At 36.0% G+C, this 21,696-nt stretch overlaps 1 pseudogene; it reads left to right on the forward strand.

Annotated features, from left to right (window-relative positions):
- The first annotated feature begins 14,289 nt into the window (after nt 1–14,289).
- On the forward strand, nt 14,290–21,258 carry LOC127095288 (OVARIAN TUMOR DOMAIN-containing deubiquitinating enzyme 1-like; annotated as a pseudogene).
- Nucleotides 21,259–21,696: the final 438 nt, after the last annotated feature.

Consider the following 21,696-nt stretch of genomic DNA (forward strand, 5'->3'; position numbering starts at 1 on the left):
ATATCCACTGTTTTTCAAACAAATTTTTTTAAAATAACTAACACTTTAGAGGGCGCTTTGTCCAGAAAGCGCCCTCTAAACACTTTACATTGACAACTTTAGAGGGCGCTTTTTCCTGAAAGCGCCCTCTAAACACTTTACATTGACAATTTTAGAGGGCGCTTTTTCCTGAAAGCGCCCTCTAAACACTTTACATTGACAACTTTAGAGGGCGCTTTTTCCAGAAAGCACCCTCTAAGGTGTCCCTTTATGGACCATTCCAGAGGGCGCTTTTTTCTGAAAGCGCACTATAATGTGGCCACTTTAGACAGCGCTTTCTCCAGGAAAACAAAGCGCTGTCTTTACCTATGCCAGCGCCACTTTAGAGGGCGCTTAAAAGCGCTGTTATAGGCCAAAATAAGCGCCCTCTTTTCCCTTATTTGGCGTAGTGACTACAAGTGATAATGATAAAACAAACCTTACACATACATGTTAAAGACAACCAAGGATTTATATTATCACCATTATATCATCATCATCATTATTATGTAATAACAACATGTGAAATAAACATAATCATGCTAGAAACAACACTCATATAATAATAATTAAATGGCAGATATAATTCTTTAATCATGCAAACAGAATTTCTCCAACATGCTATGACATATCAAGAATAGATGCATACTTGAACAAAGCAATATCAACATCCACCAAACCATGAATACATCATCTCAATATATATATTAAACCAATATTATTCATGCATGAATTAAGGAGTATTACAAGGTAATCATGCTGGATGCAAATTCCATAATGAACACTTACTGGGGATTTGATTCTTCTAGCTTGCTCACTGTATGTGTGTTGTTCTTATTCAGGCTATGAGTGCTTTATGGTTGCTTCTCTTTTCCCTGTCCGTGAATCTTCTTGTTTCTACCTTGCCTTGTGTATCTTCTTCTGCTGTATCTCTCCTCTTTTTCCTCCTCCTTCTTGCTGCAGCCATATGAAGTATTTATAATGGTGTGGATTAGGGTTTAACCTTGCTAAATATTTGGATCTCTTCCTATACTTTAAGGTTTAACCTTGCTAAATATTTGGATCCCTACCTATACTTTAGGAGAGTTAGGGTTTAACCTTGCTAAATATTTGGATCCCTTCCTATACTTTAGGAGAGTTAGGGTTTAACCTTGCTAAATATTTATTAAATACAAATATCATTATAAATAATGAATAATTTAAATGACTTTTAACAAATAAAAATTAATTTAAATTTTAGTTACATAATTGAATTAAAACTTAAACCTATTTCTATCTTTACTTTCATCATTTAAAAAAAAAATCAAAATTATTCTTACTTATATCAACCAAAATTCTTTTATAATTTATGGGCTTTTAAAAAAATGTTACTCTTATAAATAAATTTTATTAAGTAAAAAACGTGAATTACTAAATAAATACTATTTATAAATAATGAATAAATGGAACATGAGTCACTAAATTATAAAAAAATAGTTATTATAATTTAATGAGCTTTAACAAATAAAACTAATTTAAAACTTTAATTATACAATTAGAATTCAAATCTATTTTTATTTATCATTAAATTAAAACTATTTTATTTATATATATAAAATTTATTTATATCATACAGATAACCAAAATTATTATTATTTTTTATATCTGTATTACATAATAAATAAATTAAAATTTATAATTTATATGAGAATGTAGGCTAATGAATGAATGCAAATGTGAAATGAATGTCATGCATGAATCAATTTATCATAAAAATTAACAGGCAAATTTTGGGGTATGACAGTGTGTTATCAGAGTACCTTGCGCACCAACCAGTGGAGGACTATCAATCGATGAGACTCGACTTCCCAGATGAAGACGTCATGTACATAAGAGACTATGAGATTCCAGGCCCGGAAGAAGGACCCTAACCAGGATCGCGGTGGACGCTCGTGTTTGATGGTGCCTCAAATGCATTGGGTAACATAATTGGGGCTGTTATAACTTCTCCAAAGGATTTTCATCTTCCCTTCACGGCAAGGTTATGTTTCCAACGCACCAATAACTTGGCGGAGTATGAAGCATGTATCTTGGGAATTGAAGCAGCTATTGACCTACGAATCAAGATTCTTGAGGTGTATGGAGACTCAGCACATGTCACCTATCAAATAAAAGGAGATTGGGAGACCCGCCACCCCAATTTGATCCCATACCGAGAGCATGTCATGAAGCTAATCCTCTACTTTGATGAGATTAATTTCCATCATATTCCTAGGGAGGAGAATCAGCTAGTCGATGCCTTGGCTACTCTGTCATCTATGTTTAAGGTCAAGTGGGCTAACGAATCACCTGCTATTACAATTCAACGTCTAAACGAGCCAGCACATTACTTGGCAGTTGAAGCAGAAATAGATGGCAAGCCTTGGTTTTATGACATCAAATGATATCTTGAAAAGCACGAGTATCCAAATGATGTATCCATCACAGACAAAAAGACCTTAAGAAAGTTATCAGCCAATTTCTTCCTAAGTGGTGGTGTTCTATATAAAAGAAACTTTGATTTAGCTCTACTCAGATGTGTGGATAAACACGAAGCCGACCTACTCATCAAAGAAATCCACGAAGGTTCTTTCGGAATTCATGCAAACGGGCATGCAATGGCGAAGAAAATCCTTAGAGCTGGTTACTATTGGTTGACAATGGAAACAGATTGTTACCACTATGCCAGGAAATGCCACAAGTGCCAAATTTATGCTGACAAGGTGCACGTGCCACCTACTCCTCTGAATGTTTTATCAGCTCCATGGCCATTCTCAATGTCGGGCATAGACATGATTGGTATGAATGAGCCTAAAGCTGCAAATGGACATCGGTTCATTCTGGTTGCCATTGACTACTTCACTAAGTGGGTAGAAGCAGCTTCTTATGCCAATGTGACAAAGCAAGTCGTCACTCAATTTATCAAGAAAGAGATAATTTGTCGCTACGGAACTCCTAGCAAGATTATCACTGATAATGGATCAAATTTGAATAATAAGATGATGAAGGAGTTATGTGAGAATTTCAAGATTGAACATCATAACTCGTCACCTTATAGGACAAAGATGAACGGAGCTGTAGAGGCAGCTAACAAGAATATCAAGAAGATCATTCAGAAGATGGTGAAAACTTATAAAGATTGGCACGAGATGCTACCCTTTGCTTTGCATGGATATCGAACAGCTGTTCGAACTTCAACAGGGGCAACCCCTTTCTCACTAGTCTATGGCATGGAGGATGTGCTACCGGTAGAAGTTGAGATCCCCTCGTTGAGAGTCTTGATGGAGACAGAATTAGAAGAAGCAGAATGGATTCAAACCAGGTTTGACCAGCTCAATATAATCGAAGAAAAGAGGATGGCAGCATTGTGTCATGATCAGTTATATCAGAGGAGACTCAAGCGGGCATTTGACAAGAAGGTCCAACCTCGAGAGTTTAATGTAGGTGAACTAGTTTTGAAAAAGATAATCTCCCTCCAGAAGGATTCACGTGGCAAGTGGATTCCAAACTATGAAGGACCATTTATGGTGAAGAAAGCTTTCTCTGGTGGAGCTTTAGTTCTCACGAACATGGACGGAGAAGAGTTGACACACCCCGTCAATTCTGATGCAGTCAGAAAATATTATGCCTAAGAAAAAGATATGGATAATAAAAGCTCGCTAAGTTGAAAACCCGAAAGGGCGACTTAGGCAAAAAATGAGCATCCTGGTGAGTTGAAAACCCGAAAGGGCGGCTCAGGCAAAAATTAGGGATAAACAAAAATTAAGCCCGATAAGTCGAAAACCCGAAAGGGCGGCTTAAGCAAAAAAGGGTAAAATCTCCCGGTGAACTGAAACTCTTAAGGAGCAGTTCACGCAAAAGTTAGGGAATATCCAAAGGCATAATAATGCAACGACACAAGTTAACACTGCAACAAAGCTCAGATGGAAAAAAACATTTCAATTACCATCTCCAGAAGCAAAGTAATGAAGACTAGAGGACATAGGGGAAAGTAGCCAAGTTGTATTTCGTTGGAAAATCAGTTAAATTTTTGTTGCCATTTACTTGCTTTCTTTCTCTGTATTCTCCTCCTAGAGGGGTTTACATCTTCATGAACCCCATGTATGAGTTATTCTTCTCATCAAATAAAATTGTTCAGTTGAACATTGCTTTACCAATTATTTCTGTTTTTCTACTTAATGTCGCCTTTTATTTTTGATAAGATAAAAACATTAAAATAGTGGAAACGACAAAGCTTTTGAAAACTTTAATTTGTTTTGATTTTGAAAGTATAAAAGGAATTTTTGTTGGTTTACAATAATGCATCTGGTTCATAATACGTGGGACATTTCCTAGATCGTTGTAATCTAAAGCAAGTTTGAAATGGATTTTCTTTCAGAGGCAAGAAGTCCTCATTGAAGCCCGCTTGGCGGAAAAGCAGAAATCAGATTTTTTTGCAACAAAAAAATCATCTTCATGGTGACAAAACTATCCAAGACAAGGCGTTGGGGAATCCGAGCTTGATACCCACAAAATGCATAAACTAATATATTCATGCATTCACATTCATTTTGCATATCATGTACAAAAACAAATCATGCATAAACCTTAACCGGATTCAGCAACCTCTCAAGGAAGTTCAATATAATCCTCAACAAACCAAGATTCAAGGGGTGTGTGTCCTCAGAAGTAGAACAATTATTCTCTTCAGTAAGTACTTTCAGAATTTGATCATTGTTGGCATTGATTCTTAAGACGGGTTTCTTCCCCAACAAGGTGATTGATGTTCTCCCATTGGAACTCTGGTGTCAACGGAATTTCTGCTTAGTTTCCCCAGTAGATATCTCCCCACAGAGTTTCTCCAACATTGTATTTTCTCCAACAAAACTTCATGAACTTCCCAACCGAGTTTCATAGCAGTATGCTTCCTTGAGAAAGGTATCCCTAATAATTTTATCTTCAACAAGTCTCTTTGAAGTAGCTGTCTAAGATGGACATCTCTTCATAAGTTAGCAATCTCCCCGGTGAGTCTAATGGACGAGAGTTCCATGAACAAATAAGCTTTACTGAATGTTCCTCAGTATATCTCTAGCGAGTCTCTTGTGTGTTTATTTCCTAGAGAGCCTCTTGTATTTCCCAACAGGTTACTTCAATCAATCCTCGACAGAGTTAGTGTTCCATGTTGATCTACTCTTAGAAGAAGCATTAGGTTGGACCTGTCAGTTCGATAATTGAGAGTAAGGTTAATCCTTTTGAATATCATTAACTTTTCATCCCCAACAAGTCTTTGGGATCTTCTCATTCCCCAAAAGAGTCTTTTGTCAGCGAAGAGCAGCTGAATATGCAGTTATTCCCCAAAGGAAGTATTTTGTTTATTTCCCAGCATTTTGCATCAACTAAGAGCAGTTGAACGCATTAGGTTCAACCAAGAGCAGCTGAATACTATTTTATTTTCCAGCAGTTTACTTCAACCAAGAGCAGTTGAATGCATTAGTTTCAGCCAAGAGCAGCTGGACACCATTTTATTTTATGCAGTAGTTTCAGCCAAGAGCAGTTGAACATTATTTTTATCTCCCAGTTTTGCTTCAACCATGAGCAGTTGAATGCAGTGGTTTCAGTAAAAAAATAGTTGAACACTATTTTATTTTACAGTTTTTGCTTCAACCAAGAGTCGTTGAATGCATCAGTTTCAGCCAAGAGTTGCTGAATATGACATCTTTAGCCAAAAGCAGCTGAATATGATCATTTATGCCCCCAGAAGTGTCTGCCTTCAACGAAGAACGTCTGAAGACCAGTCGAGCATGTTACCTTATAACAAATCCATCTTAGAGACCTAATGTCAGTCAAGAGCAATTTGCTTCAACCAAGAGTCGTTGAATGCATCAGTTTCAGCCAAGAGTTGCTGAATATGACATCTTTAGCCAAAAGCAGCTGAATATGATCATTTATGCCCCCAGAAGTGTCTGCCTTCAACGAAGAACGTCTGAAGACCAGTCGAGCATGTTACCTTATAACAAATCCATCTTAGAGACCTAATGTCAGTCAAGAGCAATTTAACATGATTCTCTCATCCCCAATCATTTGCATGTCATCTGAGAAATCAAGAGCATTTCTCATTTACATTCATGATTAAGGAATCAAGAGTATTTCTTAATTCATTTGCACTATCATGATTAATAAATCAAGAGTATTTCTTAACTCATACATATTTCATTTACATTCATGATTAAGAAATCAAGAGTATTTCTTAACTCATCTGTATGTCATCTGAGAAATAAAGAGCATTTCTCATTTACATTCATGATTAAGGAATCAAGAGTATTTCTTAATTCATCTGCATTCTCATGATTAAGAAATCAAGTGTATTTCTTAAGTCATACATATTTCATTACATTCATGATTAAGAAATCAAGAGTATTTCTTAACTCATCTGCATGTCATTTGAGAAATCAAGAGCATTTCTCAATTCATTTACATTCATGATTAAGGAATCAAGAGTATTTCTTAATTTACTTGCATATCTTCTGAGAAAATCAAGAGCATTTCTCAATTCATTTACATTCATGATTAAGAAATCAAGAGTATTTCTTAACTCATACCATTTCATATTTAAGAAGTCAAGAGTACTTCTCAACCTGCATAGCGTCTGAGAAATCAAGAGCATTTCTCATATCATTTATCATCCGATGATTAAGGAATCAAGAATATTTCTTAATTCATCTGCATTCTCATGATTAAGAAATCAAGAGTATTTCTTAAGTCATACATATTTCATTTACATTCATGATTAAGAAATCAAGAGTATTTCCTAACTCATCTGCATGTCATCTGAGAAATCAAGAGCATTTCTCAATTCATTTACATTCATGATTAAGAAGTCAAGAGTATTTCTTAAATCATATACATTTCATTTACATTCATGACTAAGAAATCAAGAGTATTTCTTAACTCATACCATTTCATATTTAAGAAGTCGAGAGTACTTCTTAACCTGCACAACATTTGAGAAATCAAGAGCATTTATCATATCATTTATCATCCGATGATTAAGAAATCAAAAGTATTTCTTAATTCATCTACATTTTCATTCATCCATATTATGATTAAGAGATCAAGAGTATTTCTTAATTCATTCATCTCCAAGGAGTCAAGAGTACTTCTTAGCATACATATCATTTGTCATCTCATGATTGAGAAATCAAGAACATTTCTTAACACATTCGCGTTCATTTTTAAGGAGTCGATAGTACTTATTAACATTCATTGCATTCATATCACCCGACTATTAGGAAATCAAAAGTGTTTCTTAAATCTTGTTGCACTCATTTTGCATCATCGTCTATTGATTAAGAAATCAAGAGTATTTCTTAAATCTGAGTGCATTCGGTCATAACCATAAGCATATCATTCTCCTACATAAGAGGGCAAAATTTGGGTCTGTTTAGTATTTAAATTATCTTTCACCATGATGATTTGAAGAAGAGTTCTTCATATCCTCCAGTTAAAGAAGTTTAAATAGGGGCAGTTGTCATACCCTAAATTTCACCCTGAGTTTTTTCCTACATCAGCGTAACATCAATCAATACATTATGTCGTGCATTTCATCAGTAAAAAAAATATTTATCAGAGTTTAGATAAAAAGTTAGGAGTTTTGACATTTTATCTGATCTTGACGTCATTCGTTCAATCATTTGTTGATTCAGAAGTCAAAATCCTCAATTTCTCGATCTCTGTGCATCATTCATCCATTACATCACGTTTTAGAGGTTCACAGGGTGACAATCAAGAGTATTATCGTCATCTGAATCTTTGTAAAGTTTTGTTTGTGATTGAGAATCAGAAGTAAATGGTCCAAGAGCGATCCATTTGCATCTGATTGTATTTTCACGGTTATTCAGTCAATAATTCAATTCATTTATAAGAGGTTTTCATTTTGTACTTGTCACAACGTGTATTTTGTTTCACATAGTGCTTGAAATGTCAGCCAGATTAACTTTTCGGATTTACAAGCATACCGGTCAAATTATTTCTCAACTGTATGTCAAATTAGTGGGAGAAAAATTTCAAATTAAGCTTTTAGATGTCAGTTTTATTAATCTACGATTCACATAGTTTAACCTGGTGTGCTTATTTTAAATTTTCAACTACTTTTTTCTGTCGTATTTTTATCCGCTTGAGACTTTTTACCGATCATTTTTTATTTCAAAATTTGATCAAAACCTGCTTGTTTCCGAGAAGTTTATTTTGCATTGATGGTGCATTCAGTTTTTTTTCTCGGACACTTCTGCATCCGATTTTTATTCATTTTGAGTCCTTTTATTTTTATCTCTTTGCCAAAATATTCGTATTATTTAATTAGAATTTTCCACATTTTTATTGAGTTAATTTTGAATATTTAATATAGTATAATTTTGTTTGATTTAAACTGTTTCTAACTCCTTTTTACACTAATAAAATAAATAAAAGCATTTAAAAAAAAACTTAGTTCACATGTATATATATTTAATAGGTTGCTAAATTGAAAAAGAGAAAATCAATGTGAGAGTTTTAACTTCAAATTTTAAATTATAAATTAGAATACAAGCTATAATGATAAACATGAACATGCTCATAGTTAAACTATTCATGCACATTACTTTTCAAGTCTAGAGTTTTATGTTAATGCCAACAATGTAACTAGATCGCCGCCAGATACGGAAAGTTGACATCATGAAATGCCATGATGAAAATATTTTTCATTATGAATTTTGGACCTTTCTAGTAGTCCATCAAATATTTTTTTTAATTTCTTTTATAGTGTCTTCTATTTAGAATTTATTTTACTTTACTTAAAGGCTTTTTAGAACTTTAGATAAGTGGCTTTTGGAAAGGTTAGTAATATAGTCATTAAAGTAATACAAGAGAGCAAATCAGCTAGAAGCAAAATAGCAATGATGTGGATTTATCGAATGATGCGATACTTTCGGCTGAGGTGTACTATCAGCTTACCAACATAAATTCAATAACACACCATAAAAAACTCTCTTACTTCACACTAAAACCACACATCATATCCTTCTCTCATATCTCCATAGCTTATTCTCTCTCTCGGAATAAAGGAAAAATGGGTTTTGCTTGATTAAGAAAACCAAACGATACCGCGATGATTCCATCCTCTCTCGTATTAACATTTCATTATCATACCACTAGCGCCACCATTCATAAAACATATATCTTCAGCAACATAAATTCCTCTCTCAATCTCAAATAAGAAAGAAGATAAAAAGCCTCACTTGCTCGACGGAAAGCCTACGCAACTAGGATCATTGGAACTCCAAGGTTTTGTTCTCACCATTATTTTTAACATTTCATTTACATGTGTACGACTGTGTTTTCAGGTAGGTGTTAGAGTGGAGAAGTTGTTCCCTTTTTGTTGTTTGTGATATTCGTTTTGGGCTTGCTATACTTGCATTTTTATGAGTCATAAGAGATGATGAACAGTGCCCGGTGTAAAAAAGTATAACATGTTTTACAGATAGTATGAAACATACTTTTGTTTTTCTCTAGCATTTTTCGTTGTCTTTGTTGTGTTACTATTTATTTTTTAGTTTGTTATGGAGTTATGTGTGTGGATTTTGTTTTTTAAAAAAGTGTTTTATTTTTTTTATTTATGTTATTATATTTTAATTGATGTAGTCATTCATTAAAAGGGGTTGTTTAGTGACACATCCTTACTGCAGGCTTGTTTTGGTTGGTTTGGATTAGTTTATCACTCCTTAGACATTGCATTGATTTGTTATTCTTTAGCCGTAAATTCAAAAAATAAGTTTTATCATTTGAAATTATAGTTATATATATTTATAGTTATCTATATTTTTCGATACTATTGTTCATGTTTTTTTTTGTTATCAAATAATTTTGTTTAATTTTGAGTTTATCTTGGTTTAAACCCATTTTACTATACCATCTAGCTCTTTCTTCTCACACCCCATGGTGGAGTTTATTGTTTTTTATAATTATTACTTTTATAGCTTTGATAAAATTGCTTTTTTTAATTGTTGGTTACAATAATAGTGACATAATAAGTTTATAATATTGTTGTAATAATAATACAACACGTGGTTTCTATTTCGTTTCTATTTTATTGTGTTGCGAGTTTAAAGCATAAATTTGATTTTCTTCGAACACGCTTAGATTCATAGATTTTGTTGACCGACCTCAGATAGGGTGATTTATACATGAATCGCTTTACGATTGTTTAATATATCGCTAAATTTCTTTTAGTTTAAATTTTGATTTTTTTACTTCGAGTCCCTTGGCTTTCACTTAGGCCTTCTTACAACGAGATTCTTTATTTTTACAACTGTCTTTCAAAGCTTATATCATTTAATTATTGTGTTGTATCCTCATTCGATAAATTGTACCCCCATTCCCGTAAGTATGTAATAAATTTATCTCTTTCATTTACTTTAGTGTATCAGTTGATTGTTAATTCCAAGATTAAAATCAACCTTTTTCAGAAAAGAACAAAAAAACAAATACTCGATCCAACGTCGAGTCTTTTTTTCCTAAATCAAATCCAAATTGATTACAAAGTCAAATATACCCCCGCCACATCCAAATTATTTTCATACGTCAACTTCTAACACTTGATCTAACGTCAAGTCGTCCCCCTGTTTTTAAAAGCTTTTCATAATAAAAATGGAAGAAATTGATTAAGTTTAGACTTTCTCTGTTTCGAATGTTAGGATACTGCTGTAGAGCTCAATGTCCAAACATTCGTCTTCCATATTAACATACAGTAATTACTAGAATTAGGTCATTTCTCTTATAGAAGAAAAAGATTGATTGGGTATCGACCTTCTCTTTCCCGATTATTTGGACACTGCTGTAGAGCTCTCTGTCTGATTAATCATCTTCCATTAATAAACTTTGACCTAATTTGCCACACATTTTCATAAACAAACTTTTGGATGAAAAGAGAGTGATTAAGCTTAGGCCTCTTACTTTTCAAGCATCTGAGTACTGTAGCAGAGCTCCCTGCTTGGATGCTTGTCTCCACTTAAAATCAACTCAAACTCATCAAACTTGTTTTCCGCCCTTGTGCAACTCCGAAAACATTTTCAGAAAAGAGTATGCAACATCTGTTTTGATGTGAAACAAACAAAGACTTCAGCCTCCAAGAGCGAGCAACAAGTAAAGGTTTAATCGCTCAAATGTGATCCTAGCATCACTCTCTTTAAAAGCAATCCATCTAGTAATTCTCTTTGGGTAGAACTACGTATGCCTTGAGTTCTTCATAGCACCTAGAGATACGTAGGAGCATGATTGCGAAATCTTGTCAGGCACATTAATATTAAAAAACCCTAAGTATTTCCTTTCTTTCTTTCTCTTTCCTCACCCGATAAGTAGAAGATCGCAAACGATATCACGCTAACACTCTAAGACAAAACTAACTAAATGGGTCCCATCGAGTACGATGGATGTGAGGGGTGCTAATACCTTCCCCTTGCATAACCGACTCCCGAACCCGATTTGGTTGCGACGACCATTTCTTTTTGTTTTTCATGGGTTTTATCGATATTTTCCCTTTCCCTCTTTGGGAATAAATAAATTTCGGTGGCGACTCTGTGTTGTTTATATTTCGAGCTTTCCTTACGCTCGGGTATTTTTCGCGCTGCGACACAAGCCATGGCGAAAAATATGTTGAGAGCAGGCTACTATTGGCTGACAATGGAGTCTGACTGCTGCAAATATGTGAAGAAATGCCACAAGTGTCAGATTTATGCGGACAAGATTCATGTTCCCCCGATGCTTCTGAATGTTATTTCCTCACCATGGCCTTTCTCCATGTGGGGAATTGACATGATTGGCATGGTTGAGCCTAAGGCGTCAAAAGGTCACCATTTTATTCTCGTAGCTATTGATTACTTCACCAACTGGGTTGAAGCGGCATCGTATGCAAATGTGACCAGGCAGGTGGTTGTGAGATTTATCAAGAATCAACTCATATGCCGATATGGTGTGCCAGATAAGATCATTACTGATAATGGATCTAACTTGAACAATAAGATGATGAAAGAGCTGTGTAGTGAGTTCAAGATTGCACATCTTAATTCTTCTCCCTATAGACCCAAGATGAATGGGGCTGTTGAAGCTGCTAACAAGAACATCAAGAAGATTATTCAGAAGATGGTTGTTACGTACAAAGATTGGCACGAGATGTTGCCATTTGCTTTGCATGGTTATCGTACGTCCGTCCGTACTTCAACAGGGGTAAACCCTTTCTCTCTTGTATATGGCATGGGGCTGTGCTCCCCGTGGAGGTTGAGATCCCATCAATGAGAGTCTTGATGGAAGCCAAGTTGACTGAGGCTGAGTGGGTTCAGAGTCGTTATAACCAACTGAACTTGATTGAAGAGAAGAGATTAACTGCCATGTGTCATGGTCAATTGTATAAGCAACGGATGAAGAAAGCCTTTGATAAGAAGGTTAAGCCTCGTGTGTTTCGAGAAGGTGACCTCGTGCTCAAGAAGGTCTTGTCTTTCGCACCTGATTCCAGGGGCAAGTGGACTCCAAACTATGAAGGTCCATATGTTGTTAAGAGAGCCTTTTCAGGAGGTGCTCTGTTGCTCACAACTATGGATGGGGAGGATTTCACTCGTCTTGTGAATTCAGATGCAGTCAAGAAATACTTCGCCTAAAAATAAAAACAGAATAACTCGCTGTCATACCCCGATTTTGTCCCGGTTTTACTTTTCACGGATACCGCGACATATTTGTTTTTTAACCATCGAACCTTGGTTTCCACATCTCTTTGTAATGGACTTGGGCCAAGCCATATATAGGAATCCATAATCCTTTAAGGTTATATGATGAATATGGCACAAGACTTAGTTTCTTGTGGGACATCCTCTCTTGTCATGTTATAGCCTCACCACATATTGTCACGCACTCCATTCACAAAATACCCAAGTTGAGTTCAAATGGTGCATTGGTCCATAAGTACGAGTTGTAAATTAATTTGTCGAAGTGCTTTGTTTGGTGTGTGAGCGCATCATTTTTGGTCCTTTATAAATCTCATGTCGATCCATTCCCATGTTTATTGCAATCCCTCTACGTACAATGGTTCATAATGTGGCAAAGATATCAAGATCCAAATAAAACCAATGGAATTTCATTCAAATAAACAAACATCATTACAATCCATCAAATTGCATTATTTGAAACAAAACTACGGAGTTGGTGTGTGGACGTTTTTTCCAGCCTTGATAACATGACCGTTTGAATCATCCTGTCATAAACACTAGCAAGAAAGACAAGCAGAATGTAGTATCGTGAAAGCCACAATTACAAATGTAAGAAACCTGTCACAGCTATACCAAGACAAAGCCATAACTAGATGTCGTGAACTTTCCATAATAAAGTTGGAGCTACAATCAATTCTTGTTACAAACTATCCATGGATACATTAGAATCATAAAGAACAAATGTCTAATGGAGTTCTACTGTTACAAATCTAAACCAATCACATCTCATGTTGATCCATAAACTACCAGATGCTATATTCCAAAACTGTAACTCGTTTTACATGACAGGGATATTATTTTTACAACAAGTATTTACAGCAAGGTGATCCAACAGGTAGCCCGCATCAGTCAAATCCAAATTCTCGAACTGCAAACAGCAGCCTAGCTGTGGGATGAACCAAATATGCTAGTGACCACGCTCCCGGATCCAACACCGCCAACAAAGTTGCAAAACTACAACCTGCAAAACAACAACACCCCACACATATACAAAATCAAACCATGACAGTAACCTCACACCACACACATGTAGCGCATCATGCTGTCATTATCCTGCAGCAACAAATCCAAACAAGGCCAGGGCACATCAAAAAACAAGCATGAAAATTATAAAACTAAAATCATTCACAGCAAAGCATTTTTCAGGTCTATGACTATAACAGACAACAATTAGGTGAACAAGACATGGAAAGAATATTACCACATGTCTTTTCCCGGTTAATTGATCCTAAAGAGGTTGTTAGGAAGCCATGTTCTATAACATTGGAAATTGTTAGCAAAACTTACAGTATCGATGTTCCACAACATTGGAAATTGTTAGCAAAACTTACAGTATCGATGTTCTACAACATTGGAAATTGTTAGCAAAACTTACAGTATCGATTGTCTCTTACCTGCACTGTTACGTGCACTAGACGAACAAAGGTCTCCAAAGGCTAAATTGGCCGTGATTGAATTTGCAATCAATTCCTTTAACAAGCATACAATGAATGCAGAAGGTGCTGCTAATATTGGCATACTAAAATTGTGGCTTGCTAAGTTAACCCCTTTGGTTCATGACAAGAATACCAAGCTTAAAGAATCAGCTATTACTTGCATTATATCAGTGTATACTCACTTCGATTCAACTGTAGTTCTTACTTTCATTATGAGTTTGTCAGTGGAAGAACAAAATTATTTGAGACGAACCATTAAACAGTACACCCCTCGCATTGAAGTAGAGCTAATAAACTATATGCAGAGCAAGAAAGAGCGACAACGTTCCAAGTCTTCCTATGATCCGTCTGATGTTGTAGGAACATCATCTGAAGATGGGTATGTTGGTTTCTCTAGAAAAACTCAATACCTTGGATGATATTCGGTTGGTTCCCTAGATAGTGATGGTGGTCGGAAGTGGAGTTCCCAGGATTCAACTCTTTTGAAATCCAGTCTTGGTCCAACAGCTTCTATTGAAAGTGAGGATCATAGTCATAACCATAACCTTGAGACTGATTCTGATTTCGACAGTCTTAGCTCAAAACCAAAGCCATGTGAAAAACAAAAGCTCCTCATGTTTTCACCGAATTCACTGCAGTAAAACATAAAGCAATTAGTCAAAGCAATAAATTTTCAAAAATCCCAAAATGGAATGGAGACAAAATTCAAAGAAAAAGCATAGGTTTAGGTTACCTTTTCCAAATCCAAGCACCAAAGAGACCGATCCAAACTGAGTCCACCAAAAGGACTTCGCAGAGATACTTGTTTCAATCTACCATACAACAACCTCAAACCCTAATTGCAAGATATAAAAAGGGAGGTGAAACAAAAACCTAGGGAGGACGAAAAAATCTCAGAGACGAAACCCTAATCCCAAAAGCGGCAGAAGAAAACCTGGATTGAAGAGGCGAAGAAGTGAGATTTAAGCTTCATCGTCGCCGTCGTCACCGCCGAAGGTGAGTTTTTTTTTTGTTTCTCCTTAAAGCCATGGATTCTGGCAGGTTCAGAGTGAGAGAGCGAAGCACGAGCGATTGAGGAGTGAGAGCTACTGAGAGGTGATGAGCGATAGAGAGAGCGAAGTTTTAGGATTAGATTTAGAATGATTGAGAGGGAGAGAAGCGAGATTGAGAGAGCGGTTGAGAGAAACGTGAAGATGTTGTGAGAGTGAGGACGATGAGGGAGTGACGATGGAGAGTCTGTTACTGTTGCTCCTAGTTTTTTTTCTTTCTTTTATTTATTTTAAGCAAAACAAACATTTAAGCTATTAAAAAACCATTTAATCTAATACGTTTAGTATTCCTCTGCCTTTTTTTTTATTAAATGGTGTATAGTAATGAATTGCTTTTTGTTATTCCCAATCCATTAGCCTCTAGAACCCAACAGCCAGGCGGTTGGGTTTATTTTCTTGGATCTTTTCACTTTTAATTGGTAGTCCAATAGACTATTTCATCTTAGTTTTATTTTAATTTTAATTTTAATTTGTTCTTGTTTACTTATTCAAATTAGCATTAAGATACTAAATGACCACAAGTGGCCTAGTGGAAAGAGAGCAATTTCACTCTCTTTAGTGTGAGGTGTTCAATACTTGGGGACATCAATCTTTGTGTTTATATTTGTTATGCTTACCATTTTATTTAATTTATTTTTCTATATAGTATCTTGCTATTTTATTTTATTTTTATTTTTATTAGTTTATTTCGATTGTTATTTAGTGGTTTGTATTTTTAGATTTAGTTAGTGGTTGAATTTCCGATTTTTTTATTCGATTAGTCGATTTTTGTGTGTTAACTAATTTAGTTAGGTTATTAGTACCTATATCCATACTTTTACACGCGTAAATAATCATACTCAAATTTTATTCGATTTCAAAATCAATTTCAACTTTCCTCAATTTCAAAATACATTCCAAAAATAAATGTGAATCATTTCAAGATCATTTCACAAATCAAACATAATATTCAAACCCTTTTCTAAAACGTGAAGAAAAAGATTATCCTGGATGGAATATCCAGTTATAATCCCGAATATTAGGCTCAAGCTGTAAGAGCTTGCAAGCCGTAAATATTCGTCTTCTCTTCCACACTCCAATATTCAAATCGTTTTCTAAATAAAACGTGAAGAAAAAGATTATCCTGGATGGAATATCTAGTTATAATCCTGAATATTAGGTTCAAGCTGTAAGAGCTTGCAAGCCACAAATATCCGTCTTCTCACCAAAATATCCGTAAATATCCCAAATCACCTTCCTAATAAAACTTGAAGAAAAAGATTATCCTGGATGGAATATCCAGATATAATCCCGAATATTGGGCTCAAGATGTAAGAGCTTGTAAGCCATAAATATTGGTCTTCCCTCCAAAACATTCGTACATATCCAAATCATTTTCTTAACAATATTGGAAAGAAACAGACTGCCTGGGTGGAATGTCCAGACGTAGTCCCAGGTAGTAGACCCAAGCTGTAAGAGCTTGCAAGTCACAAGTACTCGTCTTTCAACCTTCAAAATACCTAATTCCTACCTTAATACTTTTTCAATAAAGATGGAAATGGAACATGGTGTATACCGTGCACTCCTGAGATTAAGATTCGGGGCGGATGCCTCGCCTATCTTAACTCTCGCCATCGTCTAAAATCGTCAATGCGGTTTCTTCAAACCCTTTCTTAATCAAACCTAAAAATACTTAATCTCTATTAAATACTTTTGCCAATGAAGATGGAAATGGAACATGGTGTATACTGTGCACTCCTGAGGCTAGGATTCGAGATTTATATCTCGCTCATCCAAGTTGTCGCCATCACTCAAAATACATCCAACTAATCAAACTCTTTTTCGCCGCCGTGCGACTAATCAAAGAACCCTTTTCATAAATGGAAGATATATTGTCATAAGGTGATACAAAACAATGTTTCGACCACGATTGTTGAGTCGAGATAAGTGACGCTTTTCCGAATGTAGATTTATAAATCCGTTCGATGTGTGGTATGCGTCCACTCCTCATCTGTTTTGGGTAAAACAATGTTTTCGTCGATTAATATAATATAGCTTTCGCTAAAATCGACCAACAAACAAACATTTTTCTACCCAAAACTACGTAAGCCTTGATTTCTCTTTTGAGATACGTAGGAGTAGGATCCGTAAATCTTGTCAGGCCCACTAATAAAAATCTTAGGTTTAGTCCTTCATCAAAAATCCAAAAACATTCTCTTCTCATCCTTTCTTTCTTTCCCACCTAATAATTCGAAAAGCCTAACATTTCAACTGACATTAACGCACACAACTAACCTAACGGTTCCCGTTGAATACAACGGACGTGAGGGGTGCTAATACCTTCCCCTTGCGTAATCGACTCCCGAACCCTGATACTGGTTGCGATGACCATATCTTATCCTTTCTTTTAGGGGTTTTATCGATATTTTCCCTTTCCCATTTTTGGGAATAAATAAAGTTCGGTGGCGACTCTGTTCAATCCATCATTGTGAGCGTGCGATCGCGCTTCGCTTTAAAGTCGTATCCTCATTTTTTTGAGGTGCGACACTCGCTAAGTCAAAAACCCGAAAGAGCGGCTTAGGCAAAAATGAGCGTCTCAGTGGATTGAAAACCCGAAAAGGCGGTCCAGGAAAAAGTTAGAGACATGAAAAAATGAATAAATATATCCCGCTAGATTGAGTACTTCACCCTGGGGCAATCTAGGCAAAAATTAGGGATTTGGCAAGTAACTGCATCCTGATAAGACTTTGTTCTACAACTGTCTTCTGACAAAGATTCTCGCTCAATCATCATCAACTGAAGCTTCAATTACATTAGATTCGAAGTTGGTGGAGAAATGGTCATTATGTTCAATGTAGCCTTTTTTCCAATATATATCACCAATTTCAAATTTGTAAAGATCCATGGAGTCTCGCCATTTACGGACTACCATTCTGTCAAATGAATTTGAGCCTTTATCCAATTCTTTGCACTCTTATTTGTTTTTGTTTAACAAATGTTTGCATGTTTTAATTGATAAATATCATTGTTTTAAACAAATAAAATTTTATAAAACTGTTTTAAACAAACTGAACATTCACAATGACTGAAAGGATAGTCGAAACATCTTCGGTGCTCTCCCAAGGATAGTACGATTTCCAAAAGGTAAGGCATTTGTTCATATTTCAGCATGTTGATTTCCTCTTCATCAGTATTCAAGTTATCTCCCCAGCGAGTGCAGAAAGAGTAATACCTCATCAGCTTCCCAGAGACTCTGGCATTAGCATTTGTGTTTTATCAATCATATGGTTGTCATCTCTTATGTGGACTGACCTAAAATCCCTTATAGATTGATAAAAGTTGATATGTTATCTACTCACAAGGAAGTTTGTCTTTCCCCAGCATGAGTAGAAGTCCCCAGCGGAGTAAGCATGTGTACCCTGTAGAGCTATCTTTCCAGATAATTGTCTCCTCAGCAGAAGATGCCTAGAATAGTTGATGAAGGGCTTGATTCCATTTTCATCCCTTGCATGGCACGTGTTGACAAAGGATTCGCTTCCGTTTCCCTCAGCCATGACAGTTCCTTCGGGAGTACTGGCAGTTTATCCCAAGTATGGTCGCCTACAGCTCATCCCCTGCAGGTTTTGCTTGGCCCGAGTTTGATAATTTGTGTCCCCTTTGGGTTTGAAGATTTCTTCTAAGTATTGAGCAGTGTTGAGGAAGATGTGTTGTTGCCTTCCCTAGCGGAGCAAATTGTTCTTTCTCCCCTTGGCAGAGATGTCTCTCCAGCGGTCGGAAGGGAGTGTTTTGATTGATCGTAGGTTTGAGTTATCATAGTGGTTGATGTTAATATCACCTTATCCTTAGTGATTGGATTATAAGTCTTCCATACTTATTATAGGGTTAACCCATCACTAGTATGTTGAAGCTCTCCTCACATGGTGGATTGTTGGTTTAGGTTGAGTTTTCTCCCTTTGATAACAAAAGACCTTAAGGCTTTTGATCAAATCAATTCACCAATCTTTGTGATTTTTACCCCGAACTACGAGGTTTTGATCCTACCTTTGTGATGGTACGTAGGCAATGGGTTCATCCATTCAAACAACAAAATTTGTAAATATAATATATTCTCCTCTCATCCCCCCAATCTTTTGCACATATTTTCACAAATACCAACCTACAACACATATTTGCAAAAAGAGGTTCCCTTAGAGTACTAAGGATGTTTTGGGTGCGTAAAACCTTCCCATTTCATAACCAACCCCCTTACCCAGATCTCTGACATTTTTATTAGTTTTTGATTTGATAAAACTTCTTACTTGGCTTTTGTGCGCTTTTTAGCCTTTCCTTTGGACAAATAAAAGTGCGATGGCGACTCGAATTGTATGTTTACTTTTGGTTTAGTCAATAAACCTAAAGGTAACGAAAACCCCGCTATAGGAGCTTGAATTCAAATTATTGATTGCTTGTTTATGTGCTAAATCCAAAGGAAAGGAGCATCTTGAGTCATCTCTATATGACTCCGAGAAAAGGAACTCCAAGGGTTATCTTTCCTCTCTTATCTTTGTATGCTTTAGGAATAGCCCTTCTCTCTTCTCCCCACTCCAACCAAGCCAAAAATCATATTCAAAACTTTGACTTTATTTCAAATTAGAAACTTAGGCCTTAGGCCTTTGACTTTTCAAAACCATTTTCATAAATACTCATTGTAAATAAACTTTAACCCAACTTTGACCTCATTTTGTAAATAAATTTAACTTGTAAATATAACCCATTTCAAGTTGTTTTTTGTGGTTCCAATGGCCACTTGTTAAAACCTTTTCAAAAGCATTAGTCATAGGTTTGAGTTATCATAGTGGTTGACGTAAATCTCACATCATCCTTAGTGTTGGATTATAAGCCTTCCATGCTTATTATAGGGTTAACCCCTCACTAGCATGTTGAAGCCTTCCTCACATGGTGGATTGTTGGCTTAGGTTGAGTTTTCTCCCTTTGATAACAAAAGACCTTAAGGATTTTGATTAAAATCAATTCACCAATCTTTAAAATTTTTACCACGAACTACGAGGTTTTGATCCTTCTTTGTGATGGTACATAGGCAATGGGTTCATCCATTCAAACAACAAAATTTGTAAATATAATCTATTCTCTTCTCATCCCTCCAATCTTTTGCACAAATCTTTTTCACAAATACCAACCTACAACACATATTTGCAAAAAGAGGTTCCCTTAAAGTACTAAGGATGTTTTGGGTGCGTAAAACCTTCCCATTTTATAACAAACCCCCTTACCTAGATCTCTGACATTTTTATTAGTTTTTGATTTGAAAAACTTCTTACTTGGCTCTTGTTCGCGTTTTAGCCTTTCCTTTGGACAAATAAAAGTGTGGTGGCGACTCAAATTGTATGTTGACTTTTGGTTTAGTCAATAAACCTAAAGGTAACGAAAACCCCGCTATAATACCCCGAGCATCTTTTGGAAACTCAAGACAAAGCAGATTGACCACATCAAGGCTAATATTGAGAGAAACTGAAAAGCACTTCAGACCTTGGGTTATGCAGAGCCGACTTTCGACGATTCTTTTTGCGTCATTCCTTGAGCATCTGTAAAATGTGATTCAAGGGAAAGAAACTTCCATAAGTCATGAAGAGCTTGCGCATAAGATCCGAGATCATTCGTTAACTTATTACGTTGTTATGTTCTTCATATTTGTTACGTCCGCGATGATACAAAACCGCTCTGAATCTTTTCGAACCTTTCGTAATAAGCCTAACCAACACAACAGTTGAGTAGCTTTGCAAATCTGTTGTTGAACCAAGGGACGAAGAAAGCGACCATGTACACATTACTGCTCTTTCAGATCCATCGTGTGCTCCCATCCGTATTGTGTACCTCGACCACAACTCATGTGATACTGGCGGTGTCAGTGTAAACCATCATGATCCCATCCCATCCGCTGATGATCTCCCGAGTTCTAGGGGCAGTTCTGAAAAGCAGAACCCTTCACCATAAAGTAAAGTAAAATAACCTATGAAATAAAGTAAAAAAGAAGGGAAAATTGTTAATGTTGCCTCAGAGGCTCACGGGTTCGCATACCCTGAAGGAACGTTTTGACAAAATCAATGACCAATCAAGTTATAACAACTAGCGTGCATATGGGCAATCCAAGCCTACTAACATTTTACATGCCAACCAACTTACAAAAATATATCCAGGAAGATGGTGTAAATATTACTGCAGATTATCTTCATTCAGGAACAAATGGCATCAACCTTTTCCATCATGACAATGCAATGCACAGTCTAATAAATGTGATTGGGAAACTTATGTTGAAAAATGTTCAGCAGGGAGTAGCTACAACATGCTATGTAGCATTACACCCACAAGTGAAGGGAGTGAATGGTGAATATTCATCAAATAGTTCAAACATCAGTAGAACATAACAGATCA

The sequence above is a fragment of the Lathyrus oleraceus genome, chromosome 1 (genome assembly GCF_024323335.1).
Source record: "Lathyrus oleraceus cultivar Zhongwan6 chromosome 1, CAAS_Psat_ZW6_1.0, whole genome shotgun sequence".
Taxonomy (NCBI): domain Eukaryota; kingdom Viridiplantae; phylum Streptophyta; class Magnoliopsida; order Fabales; family Fabaceae; genus Lathyrus; species Lathyrus oleraceus.